At 43.8% G+C, this 14,349-nt stretch overlaps 1 protein-coding gene across 2 annotated transcripts in view; it reads left to right on the forward strand.

Moving 5' to 3' along the window:
- TMEM132B (transmembrane protein 132B) overlaps window positions 1–14,349 on the forward strand; it is a 378,240-nt gene that overhangs the window by 249,505 nt on the left and 114,386 nt on the right. The gene's annotated exons all lie outside the window — the stretch shown is intronic.

Consider the following 14,349-nt stretch of genomic DNA (forward strand, 5'->3'; position numbering starts at 1 on the left):
GAAATCATTAGTGCAAGGAAGAGTGAATCAACGCAGCAAACTTCACTGTTGTCTTATTTTAAGAAACTGACACAGCCACTCCAGCCTTCAGTAACCACCACTCTGATCATTTAGCAGCCATCAACACCAATGCGAGACCTTCCACCAACAAAAAGATTACGACTTGCTGAAGGCTCAGTTGATGATTAGCATTTTTTTTCTCAATAAAGTATTTTTAAATTGAGGTATGTACATTTTTTTAGACATAGTGCTATTGCACACTTAATACACTACAGTATAGAGTAAACATAACTTTTAGGTGCACTGGGAAACCAACAAGTTCATGTGACTCAATTTATTGTGGTCTGGAACCAAACCCGCAGTATCTCCGAGGTATTCACTTTTCTTACCACTCTCCCAGTGATTAGAAATTGCCTGAAAAATCATATGCAATTTAAGATTGTAATTCACCTATTATTTTCAGCAAGGTCTAATGATGAAAAGTGCTGGCACTTCTAACCAGTGTTGATATTATTCTAATTCATGAAGTCGATTAGGAGAACCAGGCAGCGACTAAATAATTGATGTCTTCAGCTGGCAAGGCACTAATTCTTCCTATGAATGCGTTATGCCTTTATGTGTCTACCTGGTATCTAGAAATGAACTACTCACTGACAATGTCCGATGCATCTCAATACACTGCTAAAGAGTGAATAGTCTTAGAGCCTGGTTCACATCCTTTTGGGCAGGCCTGGACCTGGCTTCCCACCACCTTGGGACCCATTGACCCAGGGAGTTCCCACCTGGATGGACAGACTCTGGCTCTTAGCCCCATTTCCAGTGAACACTACCCTCCACATATTATTGTAATTTTCTCAGGCCAGTTGCTCCATGGTCCATCTGGTTAAGCTAACCTCCTGAAGGGGCATCTGGTCAACCCACTAATCAGGACCCATGGTCAACCCATCTTCCAAACAGTTATTTATCATGATTATTGAGTTTTCTTGGTGCCCTGTTAAATTTTATGCCCTAATTCTGGCCCTGATGTCAGGCTTCAGTGACAACAGGAGGGTTCCTTCTTCCTGATGGCCCATGTTCCATGAAAGCATGTTGGCACAATCAGGCCACGATATTGCCTCAGTTCACTTGTTTGTTCAGGCTAGTGTTTGTCTGGTCTCTAAAAATTGCTTGGAGGATCCACGTATAGAAATGTGTCTAGATATCAGGCAGCACTAGCCCCTCTCTTGCTGGATTCCACTTATTAGTCTCCTGACCTTGGAGAACTCAGTGTCTTCATGTATTCCTTCTTTCCTTCCTTCATTCATACATGCATTCCTTAATTTTGAGTGCCTAAAAATGTGCTTCAGTTTTTCCATCTGAAACTTGGTGTAACGATATCAACTTTAATAATATATAATAAAACAATAATACAATCCTATCTAGACTCTGTATTCAGATCTTTGCATCGCCAGCCCCTTGGGGTCATTCAGATGTCACCGCCAAAGGCAGACCTTCTCTGACCATGAACCCAAAGTTGTCCTTCTTCACCACTGTCTGTCACATCAGCCTGTTTTCATTCCTCTCTAGCAATTGCATTTTGAAATTCTGCTTTTGTGTATTTATCGTTTGTCTCTCTCTGTTTTAGAATGTCAGCTCCATGGGGGTAGGGACCTTATTGGTTCTTGTAATACTGTTATATCCTCAGCACCTAGAAGACAGTCTGGTGCGTGATAGATGCTCGTGAAATTATTTGTTGAATGAAGGTCAAGGCGTGGGTCAAATGCCACTCCGATGTTTGTGAGAGTGCTTTGTTTCTTTTCAAGCTTCATATATATGATGAAAGGTAAATGCTTGGAGGACTTTGGCCCAGCAGTCTCTGGGGAAAGTAATTTTAGTTCTCGGAATCTTGGCCATCTCATCTGTAAAATGGCAGGAATGATAGTATGTGCCTCATAGGACTGTTGTAAGTGTTAATTTGATAAGATAGCATACGAATAGCACTTGGCCTGGGACTAAGTGTTAAGTCACCGTAGTGTGACGAGTTCATGGCACCAGCCTCCATCTTCAGTGAATTCCAGAAATACCCAGAATTTATTTAATGTCCCATTAGAGACTTTTTTTCATTATCAATTGATCCAGCCCTTTAAAACCCATTGCAGTGTGAGGTCATTTTCATAATGGTGAGTTCTCTGAGTTTACTCTTTGGTTGTTAAATTGGAACTTTCAAAAATTCATCATGAATCTCCAGGTGTGATTTAAGTGGAGGTGAGCTTTCGTGGACTCCTCCTAGGTCTAAGTCTTGTCCTCTCCTAGGGCGTCTCTCTCTTCTGTGTGATGTTCATTCAGTAATTTTTTACTGAGCACCTACTTGGTGCCAGGTTCTGTTCTTGGAGCTGAGTGGAGAATAAGATAGGAAAGGTCCTTGTCCTCATGGGCTTATTCTATTGATGGAGAAGTAACATACATATGCACAAGTTAAGTGAACACACACACATACATGTAAACTATGTGCGAGCATAGATGCTATGAAGACATAAGACAGTATAATGCAATAGAAGAGGGATATGCGTGGTTGTGAGGGCGGTGGATGATTATTTTAGATAATTTGGCAGAGAAGACCTCCATGAAAGGGTGGCGCTGAAGGAAATGGGAGGTCCAGGCACGTGGGTGTCTAGGAAGAGCATCTAAGGCAGAGGGAGGAGAAATCGGAGAGGCCCTGAGGCAGGGGTGTGGTGTGCTTGGTGTGTTTGGCAAAAAGAAGCTGGCCAATGCCACTGGAGCATTGGCTAACTTCTTTTTGCCAAACAGAGGGGGAAGTCATGCCAGAGAGATGCTGGAGCCTTTGTCTTTTGGGTCTCGTAGGCCTTGGTGAGGACTGTGGATTGTACTGAATGAGGTGGGAAGTTATGGGAAAGAGTGGCTTATGTTTTCAAAGGATATCTTGGCTGCCCCTGGGGAGTCGTTTCTGGGGGAGGGACAGAAGCAGGGAGACCAGCGAAGGAGCTGTTGTGATGGTCCAGGTGAGAGATGATTCTGGCTTGGGTTAGGCTGCTATAGAGCAGGGAGTGAGGAACCCTCAGAATCTGGGCTTATTCCGACAGTGGAACTGATTGGACTTGCTGACATTTTGGAGCCCTGGTGTGTGAACGAAAGACAAGAATCAAGGATAACAGCAGAATTTCACCCGAGTGACTGGAAGACGGACTTGCCCTTTATAGACCTGGGGAGAAGTGCTGGGAGGGGCCGGCCGGGGAGCAGGGTGGCGTCCCGTGACTGGTGTTGGCCACAGCAAGTTTGAGATGGCTGTCCAACATCCATGTAGGCAGCCTGGAGATCAGAGGAGAGGTCTGGCCTGGAGACATAACTTTGGGAGCCCCCAGTGTAGAGTGGGTATTAAACACAATGTCATTTCATGGCTTCTTAGATTTTATCATCATCCCCTCAATTCACCTTTTCCCACAGGAGCTGGACCACATATTGGCTCCTCTCCCATTATTCCCACTCCTCGTCAGGGTGAGGTCAGGTCCCACCCAGGTCAGTAGACGGTCCCACTGCAGCCAGGGTGAAGCCACTTAATGGGATGAGTGCCCAGCGGCGTATGGTGTGAAAATCTGTGCTGCGAGAGAGCAGCCCACAGTGTAGCGGAAGTCGCCCTGGTCTTTGTCGTGTCATTAGTGGGGAAGGGAAAACAGGATACAGTCTTTTGCGGGTAGATCTCACCAGGGCAACGGGTGAGATGCCTTCCTGTTTGGAGCGTCACTGCTCTGCTCTCCAGAGCAACTTACATGATTCACGTGGCACAGCCGCCTCCGTACCCAGCCTATAGTGTTTTGGAGTTCTGAGTATCTCACGGGCTAGTGGCCAGAAGTAGAAAAAGAGGTTCTTTGTAACTGGGGAGAAAGGAAGAAAGTGCTGGACTATGAAATTCTGAGAGCAGAGGCTCTGCCACCTGGCGCTGCAGACCATCTCCATCCTGGGTCTGTGCAGAGGCTGTACCTTTCACAGGGACCTGTGACAGTTTTCCAGCAAAGACCCACTTGTTTGTGTATTTCTGTGACAATGAGTCATTAGTCTGGACCTGGCACTGGATAGTGAGGGGTAGGAGACATGTACCTGCCCTTTAGGGTCTGATGGAAGACACACACATAAACGAATGAAGTTTACATGCTAAAATAAGGGCACAGGGATGGTCTAAGGAGGGACTGACAAACTTTCCTGGTGGATCAAAGAAGACATTTCCAAGGCTGTCCCTGTATCTGCCCATAGTGATGACCTGGGGATGGGATTACGATCCAGCTCTGCCTGATACCAGGACCAAGACTTTTATTTTACTGCCAGGGAAGAGAACAATCCTCTCTCTTTCTCTCTCTCCATCAAAACACTGCTGTGTGGGTATATATTTTCATTTCTCTCAGTGTCTAGGAGTGGAATGGCTGGGTCCTATGGTAATTCTATGGTAACTTTTGGAGAAACTGCCAAATTGTGCTCCCGTGCAGCTGTACCATTTTACATTTCCCAGCAGCAATGTGTGACAGTTGCAATTTCTTCCCTTTCTCCCCAACACTTGTTATTTTCTGTTTTTTCTCTCTCTCTCTCTTTTTTTTTCCAGATGAAAGCCATCCTAGTGGGTGTGAATATCTGTTTGTTTTGGCTTAGACTATTTTATCTCTGTTTTCTGTCCCTTGCCCGGAAGAGTTTTATTTGGTGCATTTTGGAAGGATGATTTTGACATGTGGTGTTGGTACGGATAAGAAGTTCCGAGCGAAGGAACTGCATAGGCTAAAGCATGGAGGTGGGAAAGCCTAAAGGATGTTCAAGGAATTGCAGACGATCTGGGGTACTGGGAATATGGTGTGTGAAAGGCCAGGAGGTCAAGGTGAGGGGTTGTGATTTGGGGAATCTTGGCTGTCAGACTGAGAAAGAGCTAGTGGGGTATATGGGTGGACAGATTTAGTTCATGGTGCAGTTAGTTTCTAACATCTTTTCTAAATGTAAATTTTTTTGTAGTTACTCTGTGTGTACCAAGAAAGCTAATAACTTAGGGTGTGGTTGTGTTTTTTTGCGGGGGGAGTTTTGTATTTTTTGGAATGATTTGTTAATTTTTCTAACTTGACCAAAGATCTTATACCTCAACAGACCAGGGATATTTTAAATCACATAACTGCAGACAAACTGGAGCAATATTGTTTTAAAAGTTTCTCTTTTTTCATTGGATAGCTAATGCAATGAACAAACAAACGCAAACTAAGCACTATGATAAACATCATGGGAAGATTTACTTGTCTCTTAGGGGTTTAAGTTTCTACCACCTTTACTGGGGAGCAGTGTGCATCCCGGATGTTGTTTTGTTCTTTTTTTTGTTTAGTCATTAAATGATTTCTCTTTGGTTATACAACGGTACAACGAAGCTAAACACATGAGTAACCCAGAAGAACTAGACCTAGAGTCCAGTCTTTCTAAACAACACTATCATTTTCTTTCTTTTTCGTGTTCTTAAAATGAGAGAGTGTCTAGAACACAGCTTGCATAATACCTGGGGCGCGGTAGGTAAACTGTAGATATTATTGGACCATCTCTAGCGGTCCACACCGGTGCACACGTGCCTTTTCACCTAAAATGATGCACTTTTTTAGGAGTTTGGGATTAACATATACACACTACTATATATAAAATAGATAATCAACAAGGACCTACTGTATAGCACAGGGAACTCTACTCAATATTCTGTAATCACCTAAATGGGAAAAGAATTTGAAAAAGCATATATATATATATATATATATATATATATATATATATATATATATATATATATATGACTGAATCACTTTGCTGTACACCTGAAACTAACACAACATTGCAAATCAACTATACTCCAGTATAAAATAAAAATTAAAAAAAGTAAAATGATGCACTTTTATGTTCTACTTTTTCATTTACCACTCTATCAGAAGAACTTCCAGTGTTGCCATGGTGTTCATAAACACCCCTTCAGGGCTGCAAATGTCTGTCCAGGGAGTTACCATCATGTCACTGCTTGTCCTCTGTTGGACATTCACAGCTGGGGGGAATCTTGACAGATTTTATCCTGTCCAGTATCTAGTCTTCATTTGTCTGGCAGGTGCACCCCTACTGTGTCATGGGAACCGTCCTCCCCACTCTCAGTCCGTGTTGTTCAGGGTGAGGGTCACGCCCTTCCCTGTTCCCGGTGTGGCCACGTGTCCTGGGCTTGGACACTCCGATGACTTCATCCCTCTAGACACTGTGATTAAGGCTTGGGCATGTCACCCAAGTCTTGCCTGTGAGACTCAACCATGAGCTTTTGTGTGAACAGTTTGGAAAAAAAGTTTCTTTCCATGGAGCTTATCAGCAGAAGGATGAGGGGGTCTGGACTCTCAGACACCACCTCCTGAACCTGGGGTCAACACAAAGAAGTAGAGAGAGACTCTGTCCTGATGATGTTTTTGAGCCCAAGATCCAATCTGCCCACATTGCAATATTCTGTCATAGGAGCCAATACATTTTCTTTAGTTCTTTTTTTTGTGTGATAAAAAAAAAACTCGTACCCTAAAATTGACCATCTTAGCCATTTTAAAGTCTACAGCACAGTAGTGTTAACTAGAGGTAATTTGTGCAACAGATTTCTAGAAGTTTTCATCTTGTGAAACTAAAAATCTATGCCTATCGAACAGCAACTTTCCCTTTTCCGTCCCCCCAGACCCTGGCAACCACCATTCTACTTTTAGTTCTGAGAGTTTGACTACTTAAAGACCCATATAAGTAGAATCATGCAGTATTTGTCTTTTTTGTGACTATCTTATTTCACTTAGCGTGACGTCCTAAAGGTTCATCCATGTTGTAGCATATGACAGGAGTTCCCTCTTTTTAAAGGCTGAATAATATTCCACTGTATGTGTGTACCTCATTTTCTTTATCCATCCATCCTTCAGTGGTGGACGTCTGGGTTGCTTCTGCCTCTTGGCTATTGTGAATAAAGCTGCAATAAACACAGAGGTGCAAATATCTCTTCAAGATCCTGTTTTCAGTTCTTTTGGCAATATATCCAGAAGTGGAATTGCTGGGTGATATGGTAATTCTATTCCTAATTTTTTGAGGAACCGCCATACTGTTTTCCATAGCAATTGCACCATTTTACATCAAACCAACGGTGCACAAGGGTTCCCATTTCTCCACATGCTTGCCAACATTTGCTATTCCCTGGGTGTGTTTTTTTAAAAAATCCTATCAGATGTGAGGTGGTATCTCATTGTGGTTTTGATTTGCCTTTCCCTGATGATTATTGATGTTGAACATCTTTTCATATGCTTGTTGGTCATTTGTATACTTTCTTTGGAGAAACGTCTATTCAAGTCCTATGCCCATTTTAAAAATCAAGCTATTATCTTTTTCTCGTTGTTGAATTGTGGGAATCTTTTATATACTACGGAAATTAACCGCTTATCGGACATATGGCTTTGCAGATATTTTCTCCCATTCCGTAGGCTGCCTTTTCACTCTGTGGATTGCTTCTTTGGCTGCGCAGTTTTTCAGTTTGATGCGAGGCAGGGTGGTCTCCACTAGACCCCAGGTTTCCCATCTTCCGGCGGAGTGTCTTTTACCCTTGAAATGGTAAGCTGCCACGTTTTGTTTGTGGCATTGCAGGAGAAATCCTTCACATGCAACTGCTTATTGAAACAGCTGCCTGCTAGTTGAGGCATGTATTCAGCTATAAAATAAAAGCAGTCTTTCTTGTATTTCCACGAGACAGGTGTGTGCAGTGCGCTGGAATCAAGATGAAAGCTTCGTTCCTCACGCCCTAGAGCCTGAGCCTCCAAACCACATTCCTCAGAAGGTTCTCTTGCGTGTTGTGAAGACAGATGTGCTCTAGGAAATGTCCAAGAACAGGCCGTATTCAAAGCAGGGAGGCTGTGTAACTCCTCTACATTAAAATACGATTTATTTTGCTTTCCAGTGACCATTTTCAGAAGGCATGTGCAGGTTGAAAATCCTGTTTGCTGGTTATAGCTGGGGTCACCAGGGCAGAGCTGGGCTCCCGCATTGGGGATTGTACATGTGTGTCTAGGACAGCGAGGTGGACCTGCTCCATCTCCCTTCAGGAAAGACTTGCTCTTTGCTGCAAGGAGGACAGTGTGTGACAGCCTCCAGCTGCTACCACCCACCCTCAGGGTCCCTCTGGGCTGCAGAGCTGAGCTGAGGCCACTTTCTCCCCAGGTAGCCCCCAGCCAGCGACTGTGGACCACACGGATTCTGTCTGGGCTCCGGCCGTCCCTGCCCAAGGCTGGACTTGTCTCCCAGGCATCTTTGCTCCAGAGCTCCACGCTGGGCTGGGCGAGCCTTTTTCAGATCTGCATTGCGGTCGGAGCCTCTCCCTGTCCCATCCTGCTCCCTCCTCCTTCTCTGTCTCCTGGGTATCACTCTCAACTTCCTCACTCCCAGCTCCATTTTAGCATCTGCCTCTTGGAGCATCGAAATAACAGAGTCCAGGATGCTTTCTCTCTTTACATCCCTCATGTTTTTTGCTCCTGAGCCATTGAACCCAGTCTCTTTAGGAGCCATGTCTCAGTGGCTGGTCTTCAACATTGGGGGTGGGGGGAAGAAATAGCAAAAAGAGGTTGTAAAGAAAAGTTCTGAGTTCGTGTCACTTTGGAAATGAAGGTGGGAGCAAATCCAGACACCACGGGTCCTATCTGGGGAGGCTAGCTCCCCATCTGGGGTCGCTGATTTGTTCAGGGGTCAGAGTAAGGAAATGGTTTGGATGCCTGGATATCTCTTGAGTCGACATCTTTCTCTGGGAGTCGTTTTCCCTGCTTTATCATCCTGCCTCCCCATATTTCTGTAAGTGTTCATCCTCGCCTAGACCAGGCTAAGAGGAGGAGGACCGTCTTGGTCGGCTTTGCTGAGATGAGGTAGGCACCCTCCCTGTCCCGGCCAGCTCTAGTTAACCCTGAGATCGCAGCTTAGCAGCACAAAGGAAAATGATTGGCTGGCGTAACTGATGAGTGCAGGGCGGGGCTGGCTTCAGGCACAGCTGCCTCTGGGGGGACCCACTGCTGCCATCAGGACACAATCTCTGCCAGCCTCTGGGCACCGTGGATCCTGGGATGGTGCCACCCTGAGGTGAGTTCTCTCCTGGGTGTGGTAGGGGGCCTCCATCAATTCTAGGCTTACCTCCTGGCCTCAGACAACCCCCCTGGGAAAGATGTCTGTTCTCACAACTCCAAGCAAAGTCCCGGAAATGGGTTCTGACTGGCCACACTGGAAGGAGCCGGGGGTGGAGTCAGCCCCACCTGGACAGAGTGAGGGAGAAGTTGATCCCTAAGAAGTCTCAGGTGTGTGACAGGTAGATGTCACCTCACCTGGATGACAGGTTTAGAGGAAGGTTTGAAAAAACGAGGTGTGTGTGGGACCACCCAGCACAGTGCCTGGCTCACACGCAATTAGTCAGTGGAAGTTGTAGTTTGGTTAGTATGATTGGCATTGTTATCACCATCATTATTATGGTATTTTATTTTATTGTTTTATATAACAAAATGTGTCAAGATGCATATTCCCTTTAAATAGCTGTAGAACTAAGAGGAAATTAGCGAATTCTCCCTATACCTTTCTTTGTGATGGTGAGAAGTACATGATCTTGTCTTCTCTTTCTAGAACATTAAGGAAGCATTTGAGACATCAATTAAGTTTTTCTGCTGTATAAGGATTGCTGTTACCAATCTTGAGTATAAAAGTGGCTGTGAAATTTAGCTCTGGTTTTTCTGTTGACATTAATTGGATATGTAACTTTGTCACCTACTTTTGCACCTTGTAATTAAAACATGATGTGTTTGCGTTAATGTCTGGGGAGTAGGGGGCTCAAAAGGTGTTTAAAGAAGGCGAGTTTGGCAGTATGAGCCTATATATTATAAAAATGGCAAGGTTTGGCTTTCGGGGGTAAGGCAGATTGTTACCGTCTTTCACTGAGTTGAAATTCACGTAATGTAAAATGAACCATTTTAAAGTGAACAGCTCAGTGGCGTTTGGCACATTTGCAAGGCTGTGCCACCAGCATCTCTAGTTACAAAACGTTTTAAGCAGTTGCTTCCCAATTTTCCACCCCTGTCCTCGGGAATCACCGATCTGCTTTCCATCTCTGTGGATTTACCTTTTCTGGATGTTTCATATAAACAGAACTATACAACATGTGACCTTTTGTGTCTGGCTTCTTTCTCTTAGCAGAGTGTTTTTGAGGTTCATTCACAGTGTAGCATGGATGGGTCTGTCATTCCTTTTATGGCTGAATAATAGTCTGTTGAGTGGATACACCACAATATGTCTATCCATTCATCAGTCGATGGACATTTGGGCTGTCTCCAGCTTTTGGCTACTGGGAATAGTGCTGCTATAAACATCTGTGTGCTAGGATCTGCAGGAGTCCCTGCTTTCTTTTCTTAGGGGGGTGGAGTATAGTGGAGAAGAACTGCTGGTTCATATGGTAATTCTATGTTTAACTTTTTGAGAAAATGCCAACCTGTTTCCAGGATTGCCTTTTGAAAACAATAATAATAACATCTACCTTAATTCTCGGGCTTGAATGCCAGCTGGGACCGGTCTTCCAGGACGTAGACATGTGTAAAGCTGGTCTTTCTCACAGATATGCAACTCCATGGGAGATTGGAACAGAGTCTGAGGCTCATTTGCATCGGTCAGGCTCAAATGGTGAGAAATGATTTGCAAAAAACATCATAAAGCAGAATCTTCCTCTCCACCCAAATCTGTAGTTGCTAGTGGATGGCAAGCTATTATGTATGGACTGCTGAGTATACTTTGGGAAAATCTGTCTGGATACTTGTAATCAGGTGCAGGACAGCATTACTGCAATCCTGATTTAACGCCAGCCCTATTAGAAGCAGGCTCTCATCAGCTCCACACAAATGATAATTTATGTTTTCATCAACTGCACACTTCTCACTGGCTTTTGAATCAAACCTGGATATATATCTCCTTTTTTTAAGAGTACAGTATATTTCACTTTCACTTAAAGGCGTCCGAATGGATTATGAAAAGATTCAAACTCAAAACTGATCTTATCATAATTTTTAAAAATTATTGGGAGAAAACTGAGCCACTCAGACAGCCAAGTCATGCAGTTATCCTGATTTATGGTGCAGATTTCCTCTCTCTTGCTCAATCCACCCCTTTCCTTATGAGAAAGAATTCTGAAGAGTCTTTAAGCTAAGTTAGTTAACTCTTCCTTCACCTGATTTTTCCTTCTTAAGAAAATCCCTTTATTTTTTTCCAAGAATCTAAATTTTTTCTCTTCCCACTCTGAGACAAAATTATTATATTTTTGGTATTGGGACTCTTCTATTCTTCCAACCGTAGTTAATACTGACCAACTATTGAGGTTCTGAGGGCTAAAGTTCAAACATTCCTATCTTGGCATTTTGGATTTTTAATTTGCTTCCGTTTAAAGAGCAGATAAAAGCATTTTGGTTCTGTTAATTGGTTGAGTTGTGGTTTTTTTGGCAAAGAGAAACATCAAGTCTTTTGGTATCTGTCTTATTAGCTGAGGTCTGGGTGAAATTTTTTATCTTGGACTAGACAGGGACTATTGCTTTGGGAAGAATAAAAAACCAGACGCGAGTAAAAAAGGGTAGTTTATTGGGAGGATGCTAGGTTAGTGCATGAAATTTGGAGGTCCACCAAATGACTGAGCTACAGGAAGATCAAAGCCAAAGGTATTTCTAAAGACCTCAGAGGAAGGAATTCCAAGAAACTCACTTTAGGGTTCTGTCCTCAATATTGTCTTATCTCTCAATCTTATTCTTTATTTTAATTCATTCATTCATTCATTTTGGCTGTGCCGTGTGGCTTGCGGGATCTTAGTTCCCCAACCAGGGATTGAACCCACGCCCCCTGCAGTGGAAGCGCGGAGTCCTAACCACTGGACCGCCAGGGAAGTCCCTCAATCTTATTCTTTAAACTCAGTTTATCGAAAGAAAGTCTGATTGGCTCTTTGCTATCCCATGGACTGGCTTTCCATGGGCCAGACATTGCTCTGGTCCAATCAGTTTGGCTAGATGTAGGCTGGTGGGGGAGAAAGGATCACCTAACACAGACTTAGCTGCTGGAGTCCAAACCTCTGAAGAGTCTTTCTCAGGGATGGGCTATGAGCTGAGCAGACACCCCCAAAAGGTGTCCTCTCACACCCTACCCCTCTTGTTGGGTAACCTCTATGTAACCTAATCTTCTCTACCTTTGTGTGCACATACTACATGGCGAGAACACCGTTAAGTTTGGGCCACCCCACGTCCATATCTGCTTCTTTTCATGCAACGTCTTGACTTCCTTCTGGGGTCTTCCTTTCTCTTATCACGAGCATCGTGGATGGGCTGCAAATTAAGGTGCCCTACATGCACTGACCATGCTATGGGGACATCACCTGGTCAGTCAATCAGATGCTCTCTCCTGGGACGTTGAGTCTGGACTAAGTTGGCACAAGGTTGGACAAGACAGTATGAGTGTATCCATTTTATCTGAGCTGTTACCAGCTGCCCTGGTTTCCGTTGTTTCTGAGACCTATTTTTTAAAGCTTTTCTTTTAAACCAGTGAGCTATAGCCACCTGGTGTCCTCCAACAAATTCGACAAATTCTGCTTAAGTTATTCAGAGTCAGTGTCTGTTGCTTACACCCCCAGAGCCCTAACTGATTCACTGTTGAAAGTCAGGAGAATGGCTCTGAAAACTTGGGGGTGTGGGCCCTTTGTCAGAAAGGAGAGTGTCAGTTAAGGTCACTGGGCTGTTTTTACTAAGACCAGAAGATAGTCTCCAGAAATTATTTGTAAAAGAAAGGAAAAGGGCTCTAAAAATTCTCACTTAACTCAGTCTGGTTAGCTCTTGAACACCCTGATTCACTAAGGTTCTATAAAATCGCCTTCTCTTTTAACTGACCATGTTTTTGATCGTTGCAAAATGAGTTGCCTTTTGCCTCTTTTTCCCTCTTGACAAGGGTCTTCTTGTCCGATACTGCCGTTTTGCTACCATGATCCCTTGCCAGTGGTGTTCATTGCTGCAGTTTCTGAGCTGCTTGCACATCACTACCACGCTTAGAAAGAGCAGCACACTGTAACATACTTAGCTGGGACGAGGTCTCCTCATTCCCCTGTGACCTTCATGAGTGCTAGAACAAGGTCGGATCTCCCTTCTTACCTGTTATGCCATACCTAGTACTTGGCACTTAGGGGTACTCAATAAATCTTTATCGAATTGAATTGTGTTACTATTCTTTTTACCAAAACCTGTGCCTGAGTTTCCATTTTAGAATGCATTGACGGTATTGTGGTTCCATCCATTGAGTGAATTAAGAGCTCTGGGTCTTTCCTCTGGGAGAGGTTTGGAATCTGAATTTTAATGTTAAACGTGGTGAGATTAGGCAAGTTGGGCTGGAAGTTAAGACCCCCACACAGCTACCTTATGGCTTCTTGACTTATTCCACTCTCTGCCAATGGAACCACTCTAAGCTACTGTTTCTCTCCATCTTCGATTCTGAGCACCAACTGCAGTCCAGACTTAGCTGTCATCTTTTTTTTTTCTACTAGTTTTCAACTGAAGGACCTACTTGTCGTCCAGTTTAAGTATTGGCAAGAATACCAGAATTACCTGGGACTAGGAAAATAATGTGTGTGTGTGTGTGTGTGTGTATTAGCACAATTAAGGGCAGAGTAGTGGTGGTACAGGCAATCATAAAATTGCCCCTGGAAGGAATATCATTTATAGCTAGCTTATGCTGTATTCTTCTCAGCCCTGAGACCTGTCCAGTTAAAAAAAAAATCTACATTTGAGCAAGAAAGAGCTGGTGAAGAGAAAATTAGAATGATTCCTCAGTGGAAAGGGCATGGACATAAAATCAGGTGTGATCCTTGCTTTATTGTAGTGTATCACTCCACTGTATTATATGATTAGTGATAGAGTATTAGCGCATGATATTGTGTGTTACCATATTGTGTTACACTGTATTGATTATGAGAGAGCGTAACTGTGATGTGAGACGGCTTGGGATAAAATCTTGACCCTACTGTGTGCTGGCTGTGTGACCTTGGGTGAGTTGGGATGGTTTGACCACGAAACACATTTTTGAGGTGTTATTAGAACAGGGTGGCTGTACTTACAGCAGTCTGGTGCAGATGTGAAAAATTCTGGGCCTGAAGGATCATGGGTTCTCAGTGTATTACGCCTGAAGGCCTTGAGAATTGATATCAGAGGCCTGATGGGCTGTGACAATTACTCTTGAACTTCTGCACCCCCAGAACCTTATTTTGCTGTGGAGTAATATTGTCTTCTAACTACGAAGCTCTCAGGTGCTGTAAGAACC

Source organism: Eubalaena glacialis, chromosome 15 (genome assembly GCF_028564815.1).
Source record: "Eubalaena glacialis isolate mEubGla1 chromosome 15, mEubGla1.1.hap2.+ XY, whole genome shotgun sequence".
NCBI classification, from domain to species: domain Eukaryota; kingdom Metazoa; phylum Chordata; class Mammalia; order Artiodactyla; family Balaenidae; genus Eubalaena; species Eubalaena glacialis.